This window comes from Anas acuta, chromosome 12 (assembly GCF_963932015.1).
Source record: "Anas acuta chromosome 12, bAnaAcu1.1, whole genome shotgun sequence".
Taxonomy (NCBI): domain Eukaryota; kingdom Metazoa; phylum Chordata; class Aves; order Anseriformes; family Anatidae; genus Anas; species Anas acuta.
Genome location: NC_088990.1, coordinates 12,385,764 through 12,392,977, shown reverse-complemented (window position 1 = coordinate 12,392,977; position 7,214 = coordinate 12,385,764). Strand labels below are relative to the sequence as shown.

Genomic DNA, 7,214 nt, shown 5'->3' with positions numbered 1-7,214 from the left:
CTGAGTCCATGTAGAAAAGTTATCCGAAAACCTAGTGTACCTTTTAAGTTCTTGGTGCAGTGATGTGTTGTGTTAAGTTCACAGAACTAAAATGGAACTTTTGTGGTACCTAAAGTAGGAGCTATGCTAAATGTCAAAAAGCATTTTTTTTTTCAGCGTGTTGCTTTTTGCTAGCCAGCACAGGTTTGTACAGATGGACTAATAAATCAAAATTGCACTTCTCTTCCATTTTGCTTCCTCTCTGTTATTAGGTTGCTCCCAGAGTTATGTAATTTTACACTTTATCTAGAAAAAGAGTGATGGCAGGATGACTCATAGTAAGACTGCACTTATGTATTCCATTTATAGTGCATATCTTGGCACATTAGCAATAGAAATATGTGCATTAACCACCCAAGGTCAGCGAGGGGGCATGAAAGAGCCTGGAAGATGTCTGTGAGAGCCTGTACTAACCTGTGCTGACTTTAGGGATGTTGGTTCATCACTAACCACCATTAAACCATTTTTGTTTGCATACCTGAGGGTTCTGTGCTGATACCATTAATCCTAAATGTGAGTGTTGCTACTGCCAGTGGCACGTGCTTGGCCAAGGTGAGGCTTGACTAAATAGTAATGTTTCTGTTAAATTAAACAGAACAAAAAAAAATAATGTGTATTCTTTTGTTGATGATGTTTTGTTTGTTTGATTGATTTTTTTGTGTGTGTGTGTGTTTGTGTCTTCTTGTTGCCTTTATAGTTTGCCATTTTGTTGCCAGCTTTGTTTATATGTGTAAGGTTAAAATGGCCTGAGTAACTACTGTCTCATCTGAAATAAAGCCTCTGGGTACAAGGTTAACTTGTTACTGAACATGGGATGGTTCAGTCTGTTAGAAAACGATAGATCGGCATTTATGTCATGTAGCAGTTGTGTTGTCTTCTGTCTGGTATTACAACCCAAAAGCCAGGCTAGTATCTGAGGAACCATTTTCCTAATAAACAATTTTAGGATGTTTTTCAAAAAGAAGGTGTTTATCTGAATGTTTTGCAGATAGGGGAGCACAGGCAGAAAGGCATTAAATGACTTGACAAGGTCATCTAGAAAAAAATCAGTAATGGAACAGGGAATAGAGCGTGGGCCTCCAGCTGCCAGTTGCTTTCTCTAATCACTGTTTTCCCATGAGGATTTCTCAAATTGTGCTTGTCAAATGTTCAGAGTTGGCTTGTAAACTTGGGACTTTCTTGGAAACTACAGAAGAAAGTAATATAAATGTCAGGGAAGAATAGTATGAATACATGTATTGAATCAATTTTCCCCTAATTCAGCAGAAGTTATAGAAAATGGTTTGTTTGCAGCATCTTCTAGTGTCTAGTTTTCCAAGAGTGATTTATGGCAGATGTGCTAAAAGATTCTGGAGGAGGAAAACAAAAGCTCCGTATTTTAACAAAGCAAAAATTTCAAAATGTGGTTTTGAAAGTGGGAGAAGTAAGCTAAGAGCATCAGATACTCTTATCAAACCTCTTAAAAATAACACTATTGATGTTATGAAAAGAAGGAATTATTAGCAGGACAGATGGCCAGTTGCAGTGTAGAAAAAGGGTATGCAAATTCTTTCCTTCACAACCTTGTTAGGGCACCTCAATTTTTTTATGCAGTGCTTGCATTTTTTATTTAGATCTTTGTAGTCTAAATACAGTTGCCAGTGCAACTCGTCAGTGATTGTGCAGTATCTCATATTGCTCTTGTCTAGAGATATCAGTCACAACCACACATAGTTTTGATGTGGAACCTTAATGTGACTTTAGCACTGCTTACTTTTCCAGTCATAGTTTTTGTTTGACAAGGGTTTGCTTCCTGTTTTACAGTAGTGTGTTAAGATTTTATATGTGTGTAGGGTAAGGTGTGATCCAGGAGAAATAACAAGTGTGAAGTGGAAATACAGGCATGCTCTTGCTGATTCTGATTTCTTTGGGGATTTGCATGATAATTTTGTGTTCAGAGAGTAAAGATGTAGAAAGATTGTTAACATGTTAATTTTTATTTATTTATTTATTTATTTATTACAAAAGGTGAATGAGTTTGCCAATTTTCTTTTATTTTTCTTTCCTAAGTTTCAGTATAGAATACAGAAAAAAAGAAGACTAGCACGTGAGCCTGACAGGTTAATATGTGCTTCATCAGAGATGAGATAGCAAATTGCACGTATGTGCTCAGGGTTTATCATTGTGGTGTACCTCAGGTTTGCTTGACACTTTGCAGATGGTAGCAGTAAAAGTTAATTCTCTCCCTGCGAGTGTGTAGCCCTGTTACTGAGTTTTGTTGGGAAGCCTTCATGGGTATATAGTATCTGACAAGCTAAAACAGTTCTGTAAAAGGCAGTAGTATATAGAAAGTAAGCATTCCTATTGTCCTCATAAAATGGCCTTTTCTGTTAATTCGAGGAAGGGAAAGACGTCTGGAAGGTGAAAGCTATTTTAAAAATGGTTTGGGTTGGGACACTAAATAATTTAATCCCCTAAAGTGGCAAGTTCCTTAAACAGGTGAGATTTATAATTCTTTCCCTCTCTTGTCAAATCACTGTGTGGCTTACCCCCCGTCTTTTACTCCATCACATGGTACCGGCTGGATTTTGCTGAGGTGTTGGTCTGGTAATATGTCAGTCTGGGTGTTATGTTTCAGTCAGCCAGCAATCTGCTCATCAGTTTCCATCAAGAAAAAACAGGTAACATATTTTCTGTTTGAAACATTAAAAAAAGCTAAACAGCAGTTATAACTGAGTGCATTTAATAATCCACACAGTGCCTCTAAGGTCTAAAGTGAAAGGGAGCCTATTGGTAAAGTTGATTTATCTTCATGAAGGTGGATTGTTAATGATCTCTTGTATCTCTCTTAAGTCTATTATTTTCTTTTCAACTTCTTTTGTCCCCCAGCTTCTTTTGTTGTTTCAAGTGCACCTTACCTTCATCAACTTACTTGTTTCAAGTACTTCATTTCATTTTTACTAGGCTCCTTACAACCTCACCCAGCCACCTTTATGGTCAGGACTTCAAATTTATTCTCTCTGCAACTGTTGCTTGTAGGGCTTAGTGACCAATCTACTTTGTTACCAAATGCATGCTGCCTATTGATATGTGTAGATATTAAATGTACAAGGAAATGCTACAGAGAAGAGAGACTGTGAAACAATAAATGTTTTTCTGTCTTGCAACTTGACCATACCCTGATTTACAAATAATCCCACTAGCTCAATTTTTCCTTGTGAATGTTCCTGAAAATTGCAGTCTGGTACTTCCCAAGAAAACTTTTCAACCATTAGTGTTCTTTTGATTGTATGTTAATGTCATTGCCAAAACAGCAGTGTCCATTCAATTCAGAAAGATGCCCTTTTACTTTACTTTTGTAATTTTCCCCTGGTTTTGTTTGCTATTTTGCTATTTATGTATGTGCTTTCATTTTGCAATTTGTTCTTGTGGTCTTAGGCTGTTGTAGCATGTGGAAAAATTAAAATACAAAGGTTAAAATGCAGGGTCTTTACCTTGTTGAATATTTAAAGCGTTTTGTTTTAGAGAGCCAGAAACAGAGAGGTGCAAGCAGGAAGAGAGATCTGTTCCTGCACAATATGGATTTGATAATGTGCTAAAAATTGTTTTTCCTCAGAGAAGATGAGAACAGATTTGTTACTGTTTGAGAGTAGGGCAAAATGATGTGTACTAGCCTGGATTGTCCAGAATACATGACTATTGGGTTTGGTACTAGTGTTTTGTGTTTTTTTTTTTGTTTGCTTGTTTTTTAAAGCAATTTACAGTGTTAATTGTAATACTGATGGTGGTGATAACAGCAATAACTTTCTTACTAAGTTTGAGTGTATGTTTGCCAAAAGTGCACGCTTCCACAAGTTGGACAAGTAATGTATTAACAAAATAGGGGCTACCAGATGCATGAAATGGGTAGAATTAGTGACCAAAGCTGCTTCCTATCCATTCTGAAGGTTTCCCAGTGGTACTGACAGCTTACCATCCTCTTTTATCCAGCTGGAGGGATAAATAGAATTACTCACAGTGGCATATATAACAGGCTAGTGAAAATGTTCTATTCAGAACACTTGATTTATGGCTTTGATTTTTATAATAAACTGTGTTACCTTATGCTCAAGTTGCTTTGTTAGTAGCTGTGTGACTTCCTCTGAAACTGACAGGTTCATTTCCATTAATCAACGTCTCACATAGTTAATTGGTCCTTCTTTCATCTGAATGTGATCTGACAGTCAGAAGCCTTGCTGCCCAGATTTCTCAGTGCTAATGAAATTACAGCATCTCAGTATTTGATTATTACATAGCAGTTCTGTATCCATCACAAGAACGTCTTCATGCAGGTCTGTCAACATATGTCAGCATAGAGAGAGATGAACTCAGAGGTTGCAGCAGTTTGAAGCCAAGTGCCATGTGATACTGCAGGCCCACTGTGATGGCCTCTGCTGTCCTAAGGAGTGTCAGAAGTTCACACACCTGCTGAGAGACCTCTTTTCCCAGCTGTTGAGCTGCAGCCATTGAATCTTCCTCATGATTTTTATCCTGTTTCACTTTTTTCCTTGTTGAATTGTATGCCTTGCAATGAGTTTTAAATTTCTAAGTGGAAAAAAGGAAACAAATTGGACTATTTTCTGAGTGACAAGATTTCACTCCTGCCTTACAAAATAGCAAAAGTCTGGCTTGAATTAGGCATCAGGCTGAGATTGATTTTGCAGATAGACTTCAGAGTTGCTCTTTTTGGTGGCCATATCAAGATTAATAATTGATGGATGTTCTGCCATTGAGGCAGCGCAAGAATTAAGTGATCCTTCTGGCTTAGGGTCTTCCAGAATTTTTAAGCAGTTGATCCTTCTTGTTCTCAAAATCAAAACATTTTCTCCAAAGAAATTTTCTTTCCAGAAGTTTGTCTGCATGTGTCTCCAGAAATTGTTTCCATAAGTACATATGCTGTTGCCGTTTATCTAATGGTGATGTTCCTAACTTGTCAAGCACTATATATCTAAATGACATTTTCATCTTACTCCCTAAATCATTTTATTTGTTTCCCATTGAGGGTGCTTGAAGTTCACATGGAAGCTGTGGAATCTCATATAGCAGTGTATGTGACGTGGACATTGAATTATGTGACTCAAAACTAGCCATGTAGTTCTACCATTTATGTATTTTGATTACGGTAAGATTCGCTAGAGAGTTTTGGGTTGAGCCAGGAGCTTCAAATAAGTACGCAGATATAGTTGTCAAAAAACAGCTTATCTACATGAGGTCTCTCTGGCCAGAAGTGCAAGAGCCCTGTGCCAGTTCTTTAGTGAGCAGCCAGTAGAAAAGAGCTTGTCCACTATCAACAGGGACAAACAAAAAAAAAAACAAAACAACAGTGTAGCTGAATTAGCTTGAAGATCCTTGATTTAATGATGTCTTTGGCCTTATCATGTGTTTTGAGACTCTGTTCTCTAAAGCCTTAGGCTTTTTTCTAGTGAAGGGTCCCATTTATTCAAAGCACAATTTATTTATGTTCTTTCTTCCCTTTTTAGTTTTCCAACTTCCCTCTGTCGCGTTAAAGGGGTGTAGCTGATTAACCGTCACGGGCCCGTTTGGATTCAGAGTACTGAACCAGTCGGACATTCACCAAAACTGGGGGTCCGTTCGGACATTCACCAAAACGTAATAACCGCCTGGGGGTCCACTCAGACATTCACCAAAAACGTAATAACCACCTGGGGGTCTGGTTAGATTCAGAACACTGAACTATCACGGATAACCACCCTCACCCTAGTTGCATTAATGAGAGCTATCACAATGCAATCAAGTATGGTTTATTACAGCAACAGATAATCAGGTTCTTTTGGATTGCCGGTGATAGTGACTATCTGCAAAAGCAAGCTAGTATGCATGAAATACACAGGTGTTACAGGGGTTCTAGGTGTGGGTTCTAGGTGTGGGTTCTAGGTGTGGGTTCTAGGTGTGGGTTCTAGGTGTGGGTTCTAGGTGTGGGTTCTAGGTGTGGGTTCTAGGTGTGGGTTCTAGGTGTGGGTTCTAGGTGTGGGTTCTAGGTGTGGGTTCTAGGTGTGGGTTCTAGGTGTGGGTTCTAGGTGTGGGTTCTAGGTGTGGGTTCTAGGTGTGGGTTCTAGGTGTGGGTTCTAGGTGTGGGTTCTAGGTGTGGGTTCTAGGTGTGGGTTCTAGGTGTGGGTTCTAGGTGTGGGTTCTAGGTGTGGGTTCTAGGTGTGGGTTCTAGGTGTGGGTTCTAGGTGTGGGTTCTAGGTGTGGGTTCTAGGTGTGGGTTCTAGGTGTGGGTTCTAGGTGTGGGTTCTAGGTGTTCTAGGTGTTCTAGGTGTTCTAGGTGTTCTAGGTGTTCTAGGTGTTCTAGGTGTTCTAGGTGTTCTAGGTGTTCTAGGTGTTCTAGGTGTTCTAGGTGTTCTAGGTGTTCTAGGTGTTCTAGGTGTTCTAGGTGTTCTAGGTGTTCTAGGTGTTCTAGGTGTTCTAGGTGCGCAGCCTAGAAATAAAAGTGTTAAAAGGATCAAAGACTCTATAGAGATTTATAAGCAAATATTCAGATCTCACCCAAAGGCGTCCCAATGGGGGGGGAAGAGAGGCTCAGCCCGTCGACTGATCCCAGGAGTCAGGAGGTCCTAAGGATGTTGTATGTCCTTGGGATGGTATCTCCCCTGACGATGGTATCTTCCCTAACATCCCCTCTCTCTTGGGCCAATTTATATTATTTTCTATCTTTTAGGTGGAGCTTGAGTGGCTCTAGTCAAGCATATCTTAGTTATGATTGGTGTAAAGTTTTCCCGTTTCCGTTTAAAGTAATAGGCTCCGAGAAATTCAGAGCGCATGCTCAGTGAGGGGTGGTCGCACCTTGGAGGCGGGTAGCTTTTGGGATGGAGGTGTGTTTTGGTATTATAATGATATTATAATGAGCAAAAAGAACACTAGGGTACAGCATTTGTCAAAACATGACAGGTCTTTGGCTTAGGGTGGCAAAAAGTGCAGCTTTGTGCACAAGAACAATCGAGGCCCCACCTGATTACAGAGCCTAGCCGTGGTGTCTCCACTCCACTCTACGCTCCGTGGTGTTCCTTAGAGCTAGCACACCAAGTTTCCCCAGCGCGATAGCATCTAAGGTTGGGAGCCTAGGGAATGCTCAGATAATGCAGTTATGCCCTACCCTGAAAGCCTCTTCAATGCTGTACCTTTTCCTTAAAAGTGTG

The 7,214-nt window shown here is 39.7% G+C and overlaps 1 protein-coding gene across 1 annotated transcript in view; it reads left to right on the top strand.

The window, feature by feature from the left end:
• HCN4 (hyperpolarization activated cyclic nucleotide gated potassium channel 4) overlaps positions 1-7,214 on the top strand; it is a 149,751-nt gene that overhangs the window by 171 nt on the left and 142,366 nt on the right. The gene's annotated exons all lie outside the window — the stretch shown is intronic.